The 20,334-nt window shown below is 47.4% G+C and overlaps 1 protein-coding gene and 1 long non-coding RNA gene across 3 annotated transcripts in view; both read right to left on the reverse strand.

Moving 5' to 3' along the window:
• inaE (inactivation no afterpotential E) overlaps nucleotides 1–20,334 on the reverse strand; it is a 204,230-nt gene that overhangs the window by 171,508 nt on the left and 12,388 nt on the right. The gene's annotated exons all lie outside the window — the stretch shown is intronic.
• Nucleotides 10,237–12,818, reverse strand: LOC138350254 (uncharacterized). The gene is made up of 2 exons (XR_011222021.1): nucleotides 11,897–12,818; nucleotides 10,237–11,866 (listed from the first exon to the last, which is right to left on the reverse strand). It is a non-coding gene; the product is annotated as an uncharacterized lncRNA (long non-coding RNA).

The raw sequence follows: 20,334 nt of genomic DNA on the forward strand, positions 1-20,334 counted from the left end.
GCTGTATGTACCCTGAACGCTGTAGCCTACAATTGTATATACATCGAGTATTTTATTTTAATTTCGAACTGTTTGGGATTACAAAATAAAATTACAGTTCGGAAACTGATGTAGATTCCTGCGTTAATATTTCCCCCTCAGTCGACGGACATCAAGACTAATGCATAACCTAACCTAAGTTTACCAAGAGCAGGGGAGGAGGGAGGGGAGCCATCCCTACCTCCGTCTCCGTGTACTTACCTAATTGTGCTTGCGGGGGGTTGAGCTCTGGCTCTTTGGTCCCGCCTCTCAACTGGCAATCAACTAAGGTACAGGTTCGTGTAATGTATGTGTGTAGACACAACAGGCGGGTCAACTAAGGTGTCACAAGTCGAAGTCACAGCTCGAAGTCGTCACACGTCTGGCATCACAAGTCCACAGTTCGAGGTTATACAAGTCGAGGTCACAGGTCGAGGCCAGTGACACGAAAGGTTGGCCCAGGGGAGTGCCAAGGGGGGGGGGGAGGCAGTGCTGTGGCGGTAGAGCATAGCTGTAAGTCTGGGGGCAGTGTGGCGGTGCCCGGATAGCAGCAGGGTAGTTACAGGGTAATGGTGGGTGCATTTCTCCTCTTTCAACGCCAGGCGCTCGTTCGCCACACCCCTAACTGCCACCGGTATTGTCTTCCTTTCTTCCCTCTTGCTTTTTATTGATACCGGACCACCATTCGGCGCTGTCGGGGCCCCACCGGATGCCACCTTCGCCAATCACCCGCAAGGCGAGGCAACATAATAGGGGAGGAAGGGGGGGGGGAGAACGTGGGAGGATGAGGGGTCAGGGGGAAGTATGCTGGGAGAGAGGAGGAGGGGCAGGGTGAGGGAGTTTGAGAGGAGGTGGGCGTAGGGGTCAGGGAGAGGGAGAAGCAGTCAGCAGGAAAGCTTTCGTATTAATTTTCAAATTGTCAGATGGAAAATGTCACTGGCGGTTTCTGTCTGATGGCCGCGCTCGGGGGACCATTTTAATCCTTGGTAAATTTATTTATAACATTTATTCTGGTAATGGGAAAAGTGAACGAGAAATAAATGTTGGATTACTAGATGGGGGGTAACGGGCGGTCGACCCCCAAAGACCCCCCCCCCCCACGACCTCCATTTAAATGTTGAGAGTTGACTCGGACACCATAAGATGGCGCCACTGGGGCTGACCCCGACCCTCCTATGGCCGTCCTTGCTCAAGTGTTCATATACTCCAGGGTGGGTCATAATGATGACAGTCTAGGGGGGTCTAGGCTGGCTACCTTTCATCTCAAGTTTCACGGGGGTCGCCGTGGGAGTTGCCGTGGGAGTCGCTTGCTTTATAATGGGTGAAATGCAGCCGACCCGCCCATGTTCATCACCCACTCCCTACAGATAGACATTTCTCCCATAGATATAGACTATATGGGGTACCCGGCAGTGCCCGGGCCTCTCCACCTCCACCAACACAACCATCGCATCTCCTCTATCACGGTAGACATCTTCAGTACACACCTTCTCTATCACTATAACCAAAATAGTTGCGCCCAGGATGCAAATCTGTCATTCGAACATTTGATTAACTTGTCAAATCTGAATACTTCTGAATAATATTTGAATAATTGCTAAATCTACAGGCTGTGGACAGAACATTTCATATCCACACACTTCGTGAAAGCGGCACACAAGAGGCCGACTCCCCTTCAAGGGAAAGGGGGCAATGTGACTAACGTGGAACCCCCTTCTCCTCCCACGCCACCCCCATGGCACTACCCATACAATAAACAGTCACCATGCAAAGTAGCGTGAGGACTACAATCGACTCATGCGTGAGGATGATCACAATCGACTTGAGAATGGTCCAGGACGAACCGAAACGTCGTCGTCCCTTCATTTTTCTAGTGCGAGATCTGGTCAACAAAGTAGCGTGAGATTAACCTCCAAGCTTCTGACTTCCATCCTGCGACAGACACATTCTATGTGTGGAACTACGTTTGTAGTCTTGGCTGTGCCCTCTAGCACACCCCCAGACTGGAAATTGGAACAATGCCTCTGAGGATTAAAAACAGCAAGACTCCCAGCTTTAATATGAAGGTTACTGAGGCAGTAATTTCTTTTCCAAACACACGGTTAAGTTCTGATGAACTTGGCAACCTTCGGCTATGGATTAAACTTCATGGAAAAATGTCGTAGCGAGTCTTCGCCTTGTTGACAAAGGCGTCCTACACTGTGGGATTTTTTTTTTTTGGGACTTAAGGATTAGATCAAGGAAATTTAAGCGTCTTAACGTTACCTGGGAGAAAAATTGGGGGATGAGACAGCGTGGAAAATCAATCATGTAAATCTCCTACGTAATTATAGGTCTATTATGGTTCGTGGAGACTGTTAGGCCTAACATAATTAATAAAGTTTAGGACTGCCTCCTAAATCCCGAGTCTTATAAATGCCTTAATTGTTGATGACCTTCGTGTGGGATCACTGTGCGGGAATGAATTTATAGAAGGCATCGCACGGCTTGTTTTGGACGGAGATGCCTGTCTCTCTCTGTCATGCCTGTCTCTCTCTGTCATGCCTGTCTCTCTCTGTCATGCCTGTCTCTCTCTGTCATGCCTGTCTCTCTCTGTCATGCCTGTCTCTCTCTGGCATGCCTGTTTCTCTCTGTCATGCCTGTCTGTCTCTCTTGCATGCATGTGTCTCAGCCATGCCTGTCTCTCTCTCTGGCATGCCTGTGTGTCTGTCTCGCCTGTGTCTCTCTCTGTCATGCCTGTCTCTCTCCTAAGCATAGCTTGTAAGCGAGTACCATTAGGGCACAACTGGCTCATATCGTTGCCAATGGTGTCAAGGTCCCAAAGCTTGAGTAGAGGTCCCAGTCCCTTCTCTGGGTCCACGAGGCATATCTCCAGTTGGAAGGTCTGGGTATGGCAACTATGAATGACTACCGACCCCTTTAGTGGTGGTGACTGGTGGTGATGGTGGTGGTGGTGGTGGTGGTGGTGGTGATGGTGGTGGTGACTAGTAGGTGGTGGTGGCGGCGATGGATGGTGTTTATTTTTTATTTTATACCACAGACGTGGCCATTCATTTGCAATGCTAGCACGTATATATTAATATATAACTAGTGATGGGTGATGATGATGGTGACGGATGGTGATGTGAGGTAAGGAAGATGGGGGGGGGGAGAGAGAGAGAGAGAGAGAGAGAGAGAGAGAGAGAGAGAGAGAGAGAGAGAGAGAGAGAGAGAGAGAGAGAGAGAGAGAGACCAGGTGGCGTTTACACCATAAGGGGAGAGACAACTATAGCAATCGAAAAGAGAGAAAGATCTGGGAGTGGATACAGCAGCCCATCACTCACCCCCGGAGGCACACACACATATACAGAATAACATCGGCGGCGTATGAGACGCTGACAAATATAAGAACACCCTCTAAGGGTCCCTGAATCAAAACTCCTTTAAGGCAATCTATACAACATTTGCTAGGCCAAAACTGGAATTTGCCGCCCCATGTCAAGCATAAGACCAAAATTATACAAACGTACAGAGCTTTGCAACAAAATTGGGGCCAGAACTTAGAGCGTTAAGCTACAAATATATTGAAAGCTGTGTAAGAGAACACAGGTGGAAGCTGGAAACGCAAATGAACCGAAGAAATGTAAGGAAATTCTCGTACCCTGTACGGATGGTCAACAAGTGGAATGTGCACTGAAAAAAAAGTTGTAAAAGCCACCTCCAGCTACAACTTTAAGACCAGATTCGACAAAAATAAGAATTTAAACGTCTGAATAGTTGAGTTGTAATGTAGCCGGTACAACAAGGCTCCCGGCGGGGCATGAAGAGCAAGACCTCACTACCCCGTTGACACTGTTAGGTAAGTTCTGTTAGGTAGGTACAGGGTGATGGTGGTGGTGGTGGTGGTGACGGGTGGTGGTGATTGTGACGGGTGGTGATGGTGGTGGTGACGGGTAGCAAGAACAGCAGCAAGGTAAGGTGATCAGCCACCATCACTGACCACTAACAGTGATGGAGGCCACCAGTACCACTCAGCGCCACACATGTGACGCCCACACACCTGCCTGACGTCAGCCACAGCTGTTACCTCAGCTGTCATGCACAGGCTGCCAGGAAAGTGGGAAGGGAAGGCACATAACTGTGAGGGAAGGTGGGGGGGGGGGGGACAGGCAAATGGAAAACAACGGAAGGAACATAGAAGTCGCACGGCAGTGTTAGACGATCTGAAGACAAAGGGGAAAAATAGTGAAAAAGAGAGAGAGAGAGAGAGAGAGAGAGAGAGAGAGAGAGAGAGAGAGAGAGACAGGAATTGAAAGTTGGGGGAGAGGAAGCACCCGTGTTGACCAGAAACCCCCCTTAATTACCCCCCTCCTCCTCAAAACACACACACACACACACACACACACACACACACACACACACACACACACACACACACACACACACACACTCATCACTACACTACGATCTTCACCTACTCTACTAACATCACTCCTCCTGGTTGCTCCTGCTTGCTCCTGCTCCTGCTGCTCCTGCTCCTGCTGCTCTTGCTCCTGGTCTGCCTCTCCACAGCTCGGGGCCATGCAGCTGCCGGCACACAGCTGGCAAAGTGACGTCCAGACAGCCTATCAACTTCCAACGGGGGTTTCTTTATCTTTCAATCAGCAGCGAGAATGGTATGGTTCACTTCAGCCTCTGGCGGTTACTTCGCAGCTTCTGTCAAGCTCTTCATTTAGTCTGTCACTGGCTGCCTTCTTCCACACCAGACCTCTCTCTCTCTCTCTCTCTCTCTCTCTCTCTCTCTCTCTCTCTCTCTCTCTCTGCTTAGTTCTACTTGTCTCTATGGCTCTCTGTATATCTCTATTTCTCTCTTTCCCTCCCAACATGGATGGGATATATCACCTTTAACCATTTTAATAGCAGCAAGACTTCAAACTCAACCTTCCAACAATGGACACCAAATTGCGTTGCGGAACTTTCTTGCGAAACGCCATCGCAGTTTAGTGTGGAGACGTCCTGAGGACAGCCTCTCACACACACACTTAATGAAGGTCTTGCTTCTACAAGTTTTCTTGGGCGCTTCTTCCCGTTTCTTTACAGATGTGTGTGTGTGTATGTGTGTGTGTGTGTGTGTGTGTGTATGTGTGTGTGTGTATGTGTGTGTGTGTATGTGTGTGTGTGTATGTGTGTGTGTGTATGTGTGTGTGTGTGTGTGTTTCGTTACCTAGGTGTCTACACACACCACCCTGTGTAGTGTGCAGATGTGGGGCTCCAGCTCCTGGGCTGCCGCTTCTTGCCTAACCGGTTATGCAGTCGATCTCAAAAATTTCGGAATTGTTGTGGTCTGTTCGTGAAGCCTTGAGCGGTGCTGGTCTACATCGCCTATATTGTCTCTCCAACCACTTGAGCTGAACGGTATAGGGCTACGATCTCGCTTCATGCAGGTCAGGCATTCAATCCCCGACCGTCCAAATGGTTGGACACCAATCCTTCCCCTTTCCCCCTTCCTCGTCCCATCCCAAATCCTTATCCTGATCCCTTCCCAGTGCTATATAGTCATAATGGCTTGGCGCTTCCCCCCCCCCTCCCCTTGTCTTCCTACACCCATGTGGCCTCTTCCCCCCCCCTCCCCCTCACCACGTCTCAGCTGGACAAAGGGAGACTACGGAACAGCGAACACAAACAACAGACAATTCAAACAACAAGAATCAAAGAAACGGACTGAGCAGTTGATAGAATATATTGCAAACAAAGAATAAGATAAATCTTAAGTTAATGAATGAAGGGAAAATATGGAAATGGAGAATGCTTGATAAAGAATACAAGACAAAATGAAGAGAGATGAAAATTAATATTGAAAAGGGAGATGAGGTAGAGACAGAGGCGGGGGAAAATAAACAAACAGATCAAAGGAATCAGAGAACAAGAGAGAGAGAGAGAGAGAGAGAGAGAGAGAGAGAGAGAGAGAGAGAGAGAGAGAGAGAGAGAGAGGAAAACATGGAAAAATTAGAGTTTATATTGGAAGATTTGATCTGTGAAATTTGCATATCCGTAGAGCCTATACAGAGATTATATATAACCACCACTGCTACCACAACCACAACCACTGCCACCTCCAATACCACCACCACCACCACTATCATTCCGACTGCCAAAACCACAATCGCTCAACCACTTGAACGTCGCCTGCAAAGTGTTTTTTTTTCCTTCACAGACGGCAGGGGGCCGCCGGCTGGCTTCTGTATTAACGAGCACTTGGGCCCCCTGTTTATGAGGACGACTTGTATCGTAACCCATCAACTAACCCGTAACTCATCTCCAGGCCACAAGAGGTTCATTTCGAACAGAGGAAGTGACAGAAGCACCCGTTCGAAAAGTTCAAGCATGATCGCTTACGAGTCGTGTGCAAAGCGGCGGTTTCCATTCATATACAGCAGAGTGGATTCGAACGAACGAATTAACGAACGGCCATTGTTTAATGTTTCTCCCCCCCCCCCAAGACATGGCCTTTTATTTATACAATGTTACCTTTTTCTTCTGTCCTCCACGGAATGGGTTAAATCTCTGGTGATTATATATATATATATATATATATATATATATATATATATATATATATATATATATATATATATATATTCTTGTACAGTAAATTCTGTACATCTATATATTCTTGTACAGTAAAATTATTGTCTATCACCATCACTATCGTCACTATCATCGGTCATCACTATCACTCATTTCGTGCAGTAATCACCCGCTACCGTCACCTCTCGCAGCCGGTTGCTGAAATTACCCATCAGTTTCCGGTCTCACAATCACACGCCAATCTCATTCGTCACCATCAGTCGTTCCATCACCCTCATCACCATCTATCGTCAGTTTAACGGTTAAATGGCGCAATCATATTAGGAATACATTGTTCGGGTCATAGTCAATCACGGTGTTATTGTTAGTGAGAGAGAGAGAGAGAGAGAGAGAGAGAGAGAGAGAGAGAGAGAGAGAGAGAGAGAGAGAGAGAGAGAGAGAGAGAGAGAGAGAGAGAGAGAGAGAGAGAGAAGAGACCACACGCCACTCCAAACAAGGAACCGGAACAGACCTGCAGCTCCCTCTAATGGGAAAGGAAGGGATGTATAAGGAAGGGAGGGATGTATAGGCAAAGGGAGGGGGAATGAGGGAAAGGAGGGGAGGGGATGTCTTTGGAGAGGGGGGTGAAGTAGATGGATTAGTGTGACTAAAAGAGGAAAAAGGGGGGGAGCAGGTGATTGTCTAGAAAAGGAAGAGGGGGTTAAGACAAATTATTTTTTAGAGAAATGGGAAGAGAGAGAAAAGACTATGAGAGAGAATGAGGACTTGAACGTCAGGGTGGAACCAGCAATGTCTGAACAAAAGGGTGACACGTGATTAAAGAAGAGAAACAAGTGATGTCTAAGAAAGAGGTGTAAATGCCTTAGAAACAGGTGTAGATGCCTTAGAAACAGGTGTAGATGCCTTAGAAACAGGTGTAGATGCCTTAGAAACAGGTGTAGATGCCTTAGAAACAGGTGTAGATGCCTTAGAAACAGGTACAGATGTCAAAGAAACAGGTATTGATGTCTAAGAAAGAGGTATTCATGTCTAAGAGGCATAAATGTTCAAGAAAGAGGGATGCTGGAAAGATAGGAAGAGAAAATATAAATATATTGAGGAAACATACTGAAGAAAGTGCAAGAATGGGGGGGGAAGAAGCAGAGCTTGTAAAGCTGGCGTCGGGAGAAGAAGAGGAAGAGTAGAGAGAGAGAAGAGGTAGAGAAACAAGGGAGCAGACAATGGAGCGGTTAAAAGAGGGAAGGGGAAACCGAGAGAATTGATGAACTATGACTGAGGCGGGAATACCGGAGTGAACCCGACCTGAAGAGTGAGTGTGAGCGTTGGTGAGTGAGAGTATGAGTTAGTGTGAGAGCGTGAACTAGTGAGTGTTAGAGCTAGTGAGAGAGAGAGAGAGAGAGAGAGAGAGAGATAGAGAGAGAGAGAGAGAGAGAGAGAGAGAGAGAGAGAGAGAGAGAGAGAGAGAGAGAGAGAGAGAGAGAGAGAGAGAGAGAGAGAGTTAAGAATTGGATAATGAGACGGTGAGAGTTAGTGAGTGTGAGGAAGAATGTACGAGCCTCAGCAAATGTCAGAATGACTTAGTGAGAGAGAGTGAGAGTTAATATGTGAGATGACAAGGTCACAAGGGCAATAAAGAGAAAAACAAAGAAAGAGAGAGAGAGAGAGAGAGAGAGAGAGAGAGAGAGAGAGAGAGAGAGAGAGAGAGAGAGAGAGAGAGAAATGGAGGCAGACATAAATCTTTATCCAGTAAATATTTAATAAAAAAAAATATTTAAGAATAAACCCTAAATATAATTTCGACTTTAATAAGTGAAAATCGGTGTGGAAGGTCCCAGAACAACCAAACACAGGCGTCTATAACCTCTCCGCGATAATGAAAACTGACAATATTCCTTTTCAAAAGGTAAAAAGGCTTTAAATCCCCCATACACAACAACTGGATCTAAACCTATTTGTTCCTCAACTTTGACCCTTATGGGACCAAGGGACTGTTAAGGGTCTAGTGAAAGCGTGAACCCTTGGCTGAGGCCTTGCATCTAGTGGAAGCTTGAACCCTTGCTTGAGTTCTTGCGTCTAGCTGAAGCTTGAACCCTTGCTTGAGTTCTTGCGTCTAGCTGAAGCTGGAACCTTGCGTGAGGCCTTGCGTCAAATACCCTGCCTGTGAACTTGCGTCTAACAAACGCTTGAACCTTGCGAGCGACGATTTACAGAAGCTAGCCATCCGAAACCACCTTAATGATATTTACTAATCCTCTCCCGACTTCACTTTTGTCCCAATTAGCTAAATAGATTTTCCTCATTGATTCCCGGCACGCGCCCCAGCACCGACCCCCCCCCCTCCTCCCCCTGACGAGAGGAACCCAGACGCTGATCAGATCTTGGTGGCCATCACCCTTAAGACCCCGCTGTCTTCTTATTCTTGCTTCTTGATGTAATGGTACTTGATAGGAATTCCGTTACCTCGCGTATGTTGCTCATCGGAGTATATCCTGCATATGTTGTGGCGATATACCCCTCATCTGGGTATATCGATTTTGCGTATGTATTTACAGATATCTACATGTTTTTTTTTTTAAATCTTGATAAAAAACTTTTCAAGTCAACAAATGTAATCTTTTTAATTGGTCTGTCGCAAAACTTTTGACGCGATTATCTTCGACCTCGAAAATTAGCTTCCTTTGGGCTATGTTTGGAAGCTGGGCGCGTCTGGCCGACACGAAAGGTCAAAGGTGAAGGTTGGTAAAATGTCCGACTCTCCCTCAACCTCCTCCCTGAGGTCAGCTGACCTCTCTCTCAACCTCCTCCCTGAGGTCAGCTGACCTCTCTCTCAACCTCCTCCCTGAGGTCAGCTGACCTCTCTCTCAACCTCCTCCCTGAGGTCAGCTGGGCTCTCACAACCTCCTCTCTGAGGTCAGCAGGGCTATCTCAACCTCCTCCCTGAGGTCAGCTGACCTCTCTCTCAACCTCCTTCCTGAGGTCAGCTGGGCTCTCTCACAACCTCCTCCCTGAGGTCAGCTGACCTCTCTCTCAACCTCCTCCCTGAGGTCAGCTGACCTCTCTCACAACCTCCTCCCTGAGGTCAGCCTGACCTCTCTCACAACCTCCTCCCTGAGGTCAGCTGGGCTCTCACAACCTCCTCCCTGAGGTCAGCTGGGCTCTCACAACCTCCTCCCTGAGGTCAGCAGGGCTATCTCAACCTCCTCCCTGAGGTCAGCTGACCTCTCTCTCAACCTCCTTCCTGAGGTCAGCTGGGCTCTCACAACCTCCTCCCTGAGGTCAGCTGGGCTCTCACAACCTCCTCCCTGAGGTCAGCTGGGCTCTCTCAACCTCCTCCCTGCCAGTTAAGACCCACTAAGCCTCTCGTGCATAACTAGCGAAAGCTCTTGTCCCCCCCCCCTGCCCGTCCACCTAGAGTGCCAGTACTTAAAATTAACACATCTTTAACCCTGTCCATGGAGGACAGAAGAAAATGTATATATGCTGGTTAGCATTGTAAATGTGTGGCCACGTCTGTGGTAGAAAATAATAATAATAATAATAATAATAATAATAAACTGAAGGTTTGGAGGCCAGTGCCAACATATAGTGAGTGGCCCTCCAAAAGGGAAACTTTTTGTACTTTTAATTTTTTACAGATTTCAAAATAAAAACAAAAAAAAAGCGAAAGACAAAATAAAAATATTCTTAGGCCTCGTATATAGAACATATATGTACTATATTAGGCCTAAGATAGCGTGTATTAGCCCTAGGATTGATACAAAGCATTATGTTAATTTTTTTATGTCGCTGTTCAATAAATTCAATAATTCCGAATAATATAAAAAGACAACTTTCTGGCGGTCTATCACTACACATTGGCACTTTCTATCAAATAGTTACTATAAGTACGTATTAAGTGCTTATAAGTATTCGTATAAGTCTACTGTCTTCCTGAATACTATAAGTATTCAGGAAGACAGTTTTTTTTTTTAACAAGGTGCTTAGTGAAGGCATTCTTGCCGAGTAACACCATAAAGGTGTTTAGTTTAATTATATTTTATGTTACATATAACATGAGTCAGCCAGACAGGATTTGAGGCGCCAGACTGTCTGCCTGGAGTAATTAAAAAGCCACACCTCTAAGAGTGGTAATGACCACAAGCTGACTAGGGGTCAGGTCCGCTAAGGACCAAGTCTCTCTATCTTGGTCAGCATGGCTGTGTGACAGCTTCAACAACTCGTACAGGTTAAGCTTCTCATTTACCAGACTGAGGAGCGAGTCCACGTCTCCGTCAGCGGTGGTCTCGTCAACGCGCAGAATAATCTTGATCGACAAGAAGGTGAGACGATCATCGCGTCGACGCATCTTGACGGAAACTGTCTATGTCTCGACGGTCGTCCGTGCGTTGTATGTCTATCAACATCATCACAAAAGGGTAAAGCTCTAAGCTGAGCTCTAGCTCCCCGTCCCGAGCGGTGCTTACCTTTTGCACAGGGTTTACCTTTGGCAGTGTTTCAACGTTGATGGGACTCTTGGCCTCCAGTGAATTCGCGTTCTGCAACTGGGCATTCTGCGACGTGTCGGCGTCCTTCATACACAGGACGTTCTGGACGGCCTTTACGCGTTGGGGCTGTACCAGCGTGGGCCTCAGAGGACCAGCGGGGACCCGGACACCTTTTATGTTCCTGGCTGTTGTGGGCCCAGGCGACCTGTCCCACCAGGGGCCCTGGTCCAGCGCCGCTGTGTGTGTCAGACGTACCGGACAGTATTAGCCGCAGAGAGGTTGGGCGTGGGCTGCGGGTCCCTGGGGGCGCGCACACAGGCAGGGACTGCGGGCTGCGTCTGACAGCGCCCCGCAGGCTGGGCACGGGCTCGGACCAGTCCTTCCAGAATGGTTCTCTCTCTCTGGGCTTCGGGCTCCTGCGGTGGTAGGGATGCCTTCTGGGGGATGGGCCCTTGCCGGGGGGGGGGAGGGGAGGCGTTCTTCGGTGGAACCTACCCTACCTTACCCTACCCTAGGAGCCGGTCGGCCGAGCGGACAGCACGCGGGACTTGTGATCCTGTGGTCCTGGGTTCGATCCCAGGCGCCGGCGAGAAACAATGGGCCGAGTTTCTTTCACCCTATGCCCCTGTTACCTAGCAGTAAAATAGGTACCTGGGTGTTAGTCAGCTGTCACGGGCTGCTTCCTGGGGGTGGAGGCCTGGTCGAGGACCGGGCCGCGGGGACACTAAAGCCCCGAAATCATCTCAAGATAACCTCAAGATAACCTGCGGGATCTTCGGCGGGACCTTCGGTGGAACCTACCCTACCTGCGGGATCTTCGGCGGGACCTTCGGTGGAACCTACCCTACCTGCGGGATCTTCGGCGGGACCTTCGGCGGGACCTTCTGTAGGAGCGGGACCTACGGTGGGAGCGGGACCTTCTGTAGGAGCGAGGCCTTCGGTAGGAGCGGGACCTACGGCCGGTGCGGGTCGAGGAATGGTACCTGTGCATCACATTCTCCACAGACCATCCAACCACAAAGGCCAAGACGAAGCAGACAGAGGCGCAGCAAAAGTGCAGACAGGTCCAGCTGGTCTTTGAGTGATACCAGGCACTGAAGAACCAGGAAGACTCCTTCTCCTGCTGCTGCTGGAGCAGGTTCCTCTTCCTCTCCTTGTAAGCAAGGTAGGCGCGGCCATAATGGGCCAGGAGGAGGTTCTCCAGCACTATACCCGACACGGTCACCACGGAGTCCAGCAGCGTGCTGGAATTCTTCGTGTCGATGACCAGGCTCCTGAAGTAGAGCAGCCGCAGGACGGATCCGACGATGGGCACCCAGGTCCAGCCGCCGTCCACCTGCACCTTCAGGTGCTCCGGGACCAGGCTGCCCACCACGGGCATGGAGCCCAGCCACCTCCACCACACACAACTGCTGTCGAGCTGGGCGTGGCTGGCCAGCAGCAGGTCGGCCCGGGCCGCCTTCGGGACCAGGCTCGACCAGTACGTGTAATACACGGCGCTAAATACCTCCAGCAGCAGCCACAAGCCCGCCAGGAACACCACCGTTATGTCCGTCAGGCTCAACACTATCATACTTGTTACACACACTATACATACACACTGTAATGTATGTTACAAGTATTTCTTCATTATGCAGACCAAGTTTCAGCTGCTAAGGCCGAGGCAAAAGTCAGATGTTAGTTACCCAATGACTTGGCCTGGACGGTAGAGCGACGGTCTCGCTTCATGCAGGTTGGCGTTCAATCCCCCGACCGTCCAAGTTGTTAGGCACCATCCCCCCCCCCCGTCCTGACCTCTTCCCAGTGCTATATAGTCATAATGGCTTGGCGCTTTCCCCTGATAGTTCCATTCCCTTCCTAGGGGGGCCATATAGGCCTATCGCCTGGTTTTAACGCACGGTAGGCCTACTTTGATCAAAGTATTACGTCATAATTTATGAGGACGGGGTGGGGGGGAAGATAATTATGTGAAGAAAGTGCTAAGCCAGAGTCTCTATGTAGCCCATGGAAGGGAATATGAGTACAGGGATCTGGGAGAAGCTGATAAAAGGAATAGTGCCCAACCGCTTGGACCATCGGGGATTGAACGCAGACCTGCAAGAAGTGGGGGTCTCTGTTGTATCAACCATTCGAACTGGTTGGGTCTATAGGACACTCAACATGGCGGCGCATGACTGAAACACCACATAGAGCCAAATGGTATTAACTAAACAGAACTCAGTTTAATTACGCAATTACTTGCGAAACCGATACATTTTTTCTCGATCACGGCGGCTATATATATATATATATATATATATATATATATATATATATATATATATATATATATATATATATATATATATATATATGTCGTACCTAGTAGCCAGAACTCACTTTTTGGCCTACTATTCAAGGCCCGATTTGCCTAATAAGCCAAGTTTTCCTGAATTAATATATTTTTTCTAATTTTTTTCTTATGAAATGATAAAGCTACCCATTTCATTATGTATGAGGTCAATTTTTTTTTATTGGAGTTAAAATTAACGTAGATATATGACCGAACCTAACCAACCCTACCTAACCTAACCTAACCTATCTTTATAGGTTAGGTTTGGTTAGGTAGCCGAAAAAGTTAGGTTAGGTTAGGTTAGGTAGGTTAGGTAGTCGAAAAACAATTAATTCATGAAAACTTGGCTTATTAGGCAAATCGGGCCTTGCATAGTAGGCTGAGAAGTGCGTTCTGGCTACTAGGTACGACATATATATATATATATATATATATATATATATATATATATATATATATATATATATATATATATATATATATATATATATATAATTCACGCAATTCACATAAGAATAGAGCGACCTACCATGAACACCCAAATCACGGAACTATTTACTCTACCCACCATGAGAGTAAGGACAAGACAAGAACATATCGATGCCAACACAGAAGACAATGTCCAACATAATAGGCCAATTACACTGGATTAATCTTTGTGTTTAGATAGGAGATGCCTCGTATGGGCCAATAAGCCTTCTGCAGCCTCTATGTTTCACCTCACATTTATTCCTTATGTATCCCCCCATGTTTTCACCTTTATTGTAATATATATATATATATATATATATATATATATGCGTGCTGATTCCTGGCCCAGAACAGTCGAAACGTGTCGCTAGGGAGGACCTCGCTCTCCTCCTTGTGGATATCTTGAGCTCTGTATCTCCTTAGTGGCTTATCTTGTGCACTCTGAGGAACCAGAGTGCACACTGATCCCTGCCCTGTCTTGTTTCTGAGGTTATCTCCACCCCACGCCGCCTCAACCCACGCCTCCACCCACTGATAACATTAACATATCAAGCCCCGTGTTATAACCTATAATGGAGTTCCGCTTTTATGGCTAAATCAGAATTTTGTTAGACATTTATGTCTGGAGTTTCCTCCCCCCTCGTTATTTTCTTTTCTTCGCTCTTGACTTCGTTAATTAAGTGAAATCATTTATTTGAAAACTTTGTATTGCCAGTTAAAAAATTTTGTTTTTATCTATCTTATTGTTTATTTATTCACCTATTGATTCGAATATCTATTACTGGGAGGAGGATCCGGTGGTGCCCGGGGTAGTCTGTTTCTCCCCCCTCCCCACTCCCCCATTCCACCCCCCTTTTTCTTCCTATCACCTTCCTCTCCCTTCCCCCCCTTCCCTCTCTCTTCCCTCCCTTCTCCATCTGGGCTCCGTCATGGAAGAGAGAGAGATGGAGGAGAGCGCACCGCGACGGTTGGGCCATACTGAACGCCTGGGGGCCAGATGCACGAAGCAGTTACGCCAGCACTTACGAACGTGTACATCTTCCCTCAATCTTTGACGGCTTTGGTTACATTTATTAAACAGTTTACAAGCATGAAAACTTTCCAATCAATTGTTGTTATTGTTATAAACAGCCTCCTGGTGCTTCGGAGCTCATTATCTGTTAAATAATTGGAAACAAAGCCGCCAAAGATTGAGAAAAGATGTTCAGGTTCGTAAGTGCTTGTGCAACTGGTTAATGAATCTGGCCCCTGGATGGCAGTAGACTGAAGAAAATGTATACGAATGCAAATGAGAATTAAAGTATTTATGATGATAAAATACACAAAGTTAAGTCATGATGTTGACAAGCCAATCAGTGCTCATCATGTTCGGACCAGGGCCAATCAGCGCACGTCACGGTAGGAAAAGGCCAATCAATGCCCGACATGTTACGGAAAGGCCAAACTGTGCGCGAAATGGGTGGACATTTTCCAATCAGCCTACACCAAGAAACAGTCAACCTGAAGCAGACCAATCAGTGTAGCCCCAATAACTCTCCAATCACACGGACACAAGGTGCCAACCGAGCAATGCATGGCCCACCAGCAGCTAATCATCACGGTAAGCCAGACCCACCTATACCAATCACGCGGGCTTGGCAACGCCAGCTACGCCAGCACGACACGCGGGCTTGGCAACTCCAGCTACGCCAGCACGACACGCGGGCTTGGCAACGCGACACGCCGCAAGCGCGAGACATTTGCGTAATCAAAATGCCAGCGGCAGGCTCCGGCCTGACTAGATAACCCACTGCCGTTTTCCCGATAAACTATTACGACTCAAAATGTTTCAGTAACTTTTTTTATTATATATATATTATAATTATATAATTATATATATTTTTTAAATTAATCAGCATTGAGAATTTTAAATCAAATGATTTTATAAAACGTTCTAAATAATATCCAACATTTAATAATAAATTAACTCAAAACTCCTAGATAATCTATGGGTAAAAAGGACTCACAATGGAGGGAGAATGTATTTAGTCACGTGTTCAGGGCTGTGAGAATTTGAGATCCAAAACAGCGAGCGACTGTTGAAGGCGCTGAACCTGTGACACCTTCAGAGACGTCAAGATAACCTTCCCTGGGATAAGACTGGACAAGACAGGGGGGGGTAGAAATAGCCTAAGCTACTCTATCCCTTTGAGATGTATTCTTGTCTCAATAAACATACTTGAACTTGAACTTGACTGGACAAGACACCACCACCCTGGGACACCCTGAGACACATCCAGATAACTTCCCCCCCCCCTACCCTGGGGCACTAGGCCTAAGACATGTCAAAAGAGCCCACGCCCAATAGGCTGAGAAATCAACATACTCGAGAACAACTAATCCACAACAGGGCGACCTGAAAATACTTTTAAAGTGAACAATAGACTGATAGATGCAGTTTATACTGATAGATGTAGAGTTACAAAACATTGAAAATCACAAAAGCTGAGAGATAATCTGCTGCATAATGCTGATATTATCGGACTTGAATGGAAAAAAAGCTTTAGCTGGCATGATTAGTGTTGGATCTTGAGACATAACACAATATATTGATGATCGATGTAAGGTTACATAGAACACAAGTAGTAACTTAAGCTTTAACATGACGCTTTGGTCCTTGTCTACTCTTATCTTTCCCCTTATACTAACTCATCCTTCCCCTCATCCTTTCCCCCACCCCCCTAAGTTATTCAGCTCCTCTTTCTTCTCGCATCTTCCCCAAGAACCTCTTCTCACACCCCGTTTTTGTTTTAGATTCAGCTACTCGGAACAAAAAGTTCCAAGTAGCACGGGCTATGGTGAGCCCGTGCTGGACTTACCCGGTACAGGAGGGGGGCTCTGACGTCTCACACCCCCTCAATTGCTCCTTAACTCTCACTCCTCACCACTTATCTGATTGATTGATAAAGATTAAGCCACCCAAGAGGTGGCACGGGCATGAATAGCCCGTAAGTGCCACTTCTCTGTCCAGACCCCTCACTTTTCAACTCATTTCCCCTCCCCCTCCCCTTTCCCTCACCTCTCCCTTGCCCCTTCACCTCACAAGACCTCAACACTCACGACCTGACAGTCTCTCAAGGCTCACAAATTAGTGTCAGTCTTGGACAGGGTGTTCGAGTGGGTGTTTAACAAGGCCCTTAACCACCTGTTGAACTGCCTGTCAAGTCCCTCTTCTCTCCCTCTCTCTCTAGCAACGTCTTGAGGAGCTGTTCAACAAACGAGGGTGTCAGTTGAACACCTGTAACCTCTCACACTAACATCTTAACTCGATAAGATGCTAAAAAAAGAAAAAGTTTTTTTAACTGGATGCTTAACATGATTTGCTCTGGGCATTTCGTATGACACCATTCCAGTATTAGAACTTCCCGCTACTAGACCCTCCAGCTACGAGACCCTCCTGCTACGAGACCCTCCAGCTACGAGACCCTCCTGCTACGAGACCCACCAGGTACGAGACCCTCCTGCTACGAGACCCTCCTGCTACGAGACCCTCCAGGTACGAGACCCTCCGGCTACGAGACCCTCCACCTACGAGACCCTACAGCTACGAGATCCTTCAGCTACGAGAGGCTCCAGCCTGCGCGTCAAGTCCTTACAGATATACCCACAAATATACCCACAGATATACCCACAAATATGACCTAATCTTACCTAGGCCTAAATATGAAAGATTCAACAATATATTGCCATATTATATTATTCTGGAAGGGGAAGGGAACTATCAGAAGGGGGAATGCGCCAAGCCATTACGACAGTATAACATTTGGAAAAGGGTTCAGGATAAGGATTTGGGATGGGACAGGGGGAAGGGAAGGAATAGTGCCCAACCACTTGGACGGTCGGGGATTGAACGCAGACCTGCGACAGGAGGGAACCACCGTCAAGTTTGTTACGCATGCCCCCCCCCCCCCAGCCTGGGGAAGAAGAGCGGAAATAGGATAATACATTGCAATTTTGCGTAGTCCTATTTTACGCAATGGGGGGGTTATATAATTGAGCCAATTTATTAGTGTGCAATGCATCATATAATGTTGTATAATTTAATGTAATACAGTGTTTTATAATATAATGTAGTGTAGAGAAATATAATGTCATACGTTGTCTAATTATTCAATTCAATGAAGCCTCATCAAAAAATTAACGATTGAATCAACTAATGTTTTTTTTTTTATCCGGCTGTTTTGGTATAAAGGCATTCGGGTCAACAAATGCTGCGCTCACGGTGTAAGGGATTGGAGGGTTAGGTGGTGCGCAGTTAAGGAGAATATGCGCGAAAACTTACGCGCAGTTTCATTAAGTTGCTGGTGAAAGGGTTATAGAAGCAGCCGTGCTAAGCTGTTGACAGTCAGTCTCCTGCGCTACAAAATCCTGCGCTGTTTTGTAAACTGCAAAGAAGAGCCTTAATGGCCTTAGAAAAGCTGAATAGAGGGCGCTTTTTTTTCCCCCCGCGCAGTAAGCTGGGGGATGAGGTGCGTAAAGCTTGTCCTCTCTCTCTCTCTCTTCTCTTTCTCTTCTCTCTCTCTCTCTTCTCTCTCTCTATCTCTCTCTCTCTCTGTCTCTCTCTCTCTCTCTCTCTCTCCTGGTCATCACCTTCCCTCTCCTCTCCGCTTACGCCCTCCAATCCGTCCTTTCTCTCTCTCCCTTCCTATCGCCCCATATTCCATTATTCTCTTCTATCCCCTCTGTCTCCCAACCCTTTTCACTTTACTGATTATTCCTTCTCGTCTCATCTTGTCATCGCCAGACCTGTTCCATTTCTTTACTTCCTCTTCACTCCCTTTACTTACGCCTCCCATTCCCCACCTTCCACCCTTCCTTCCCCCCCATCTCACTGTGGCCTCTGTCCCTCTCCCTCTTTTCCCCATTTTACGGTAAACCCGCCAACTTTCCCTTTAAAAATCCTCAGTGGCAGGGGCAAAAATTCCCAGGCCGAAAGTAATTAAAATTTGGTGGTCGACTTTTGGGTAGTTGGCGGTGGAATATTACCGCCTGGACCAGTGTTTCGCGCACGCACGCACGCTCGTGCACGCACACACGTGCAAACACAAACACATGCACATAATGCACAAAGAGCCGAAGCTCAATGCCCCCGCAAGCACAACTAGATGTGTACACAGACGTTTGCTACACGATTATAATTGAAGGGGATTGATCTGACAGGATACATTCAGTGCCATTGGGTACTTATTCAACTAGGAAGGGGGGGAGGGGGCGTACCGGCAGTACCCAGTACCCAGTAAGGGGGGAGGGGGTGTACCGGGCAGTACCCAGTACCCGGTAAGGGGGGGGGAGAAGGTAGGTTCAGTTGTGCGCGTCATAATTTATGTAGATGATCCCCGCCAGAGTGGGACTTCATTAACTCAGGAGACGAAAAACACTCATGCAGCTATGAATGACGTCTAATTACGTCAAGTCGTCTCATTAGAACACTTGAATACTGATAGCAAGACTGAGAGAGAGAGAGAGAGAGAGAGAGAGAGAGAGAGAGAGAGAGAGAGAGAGAGAGAGAGAGAGAGAGAGAGAGAGAGATTATGCGATTGTCTTGTACTCCTCATTTCACGGTGTGTATATATTCACTGAGAGTCCTGGATTGTGTTCAGCACTAGAGTATAGTTGCCAGTTGGTCAGTATAAGCCGTTATGGTGAGGCCCTCCAGAGGTCGACGGGGTTTTAAGCCCAACACCAAACAAACCAACCATTGTGTTTCCGCCATTGTTAAAGGTGGTCGGTGGAGTAATTTCCTCACGACAAACAGCAGAACTGCTGTAATGAGGGTTGAGAAGTCGTCTGGGACGATTAAGACTGCCGGAGATGACTGAATACATTAAGAATCGCAAAAACGATTATTTCATTAAGACAACGGACCTCCCGCTCAACCCTGTGGACACGTCTCAACACGTTCATCTACATACCTATGTGTGTGTGTGTGTGTGTGTGTGTGTGTGTGTGTGTGTGTGTGTGTGTGTGTGTGTGTGTGTGTGTGTCTGTTTGAAGGACGAGCTTCAGCTCCTGAGCCCTCCCTCTCAGTCACCGTTGCCTTCTACAATTGGTTCCTTTCCTCTTGATTCGTATCATAGCTACTTTTGGAACTAGGAATGGTGGTAGCCACGTTTGCTTTCCCTTTCAGTTCATTCCACTTGCTCACTCCTCTTACGGCAATGAACTGCTTTCATACGTGTGTATAGGCTATAGCACCATGAGGCTACCTTGAGATGGTTTCGGGGCTTAGCGTCCCCGCGGCCCGGTCCTCGACCAGGCTGATCACCCGAGGTTCCTGTTTCCACTCATGCCCCCCCCCCCCATCTCAAGCTGAACACTAAGGTGTTCTCCACTTTGTTAAGGCCTCTTAAAGAGTATAGCTCAGCCACCGTGGGCTACACCTTACCATGAGGTGCTTCCGGGGCTTAGCGTCCCCACGGCCCG

Source organism: Procambarus clarkii, chromosome 44 (genome assembly GCF_040958095.1).
Source record: "Procambarus clarkii isolate CNS0578487 chromosome 44, FALCON_Pclarkii_2.0, whole genome shotgun sequence".
In the NCBI taxonomy this organism is placed as follows: domain Eukaryota; kingdom Metazoa; phylum Arthropoda; class Malacostraca; order Decapoda; family Cambaridae; genus Procambarus; species Procambarus clarkii.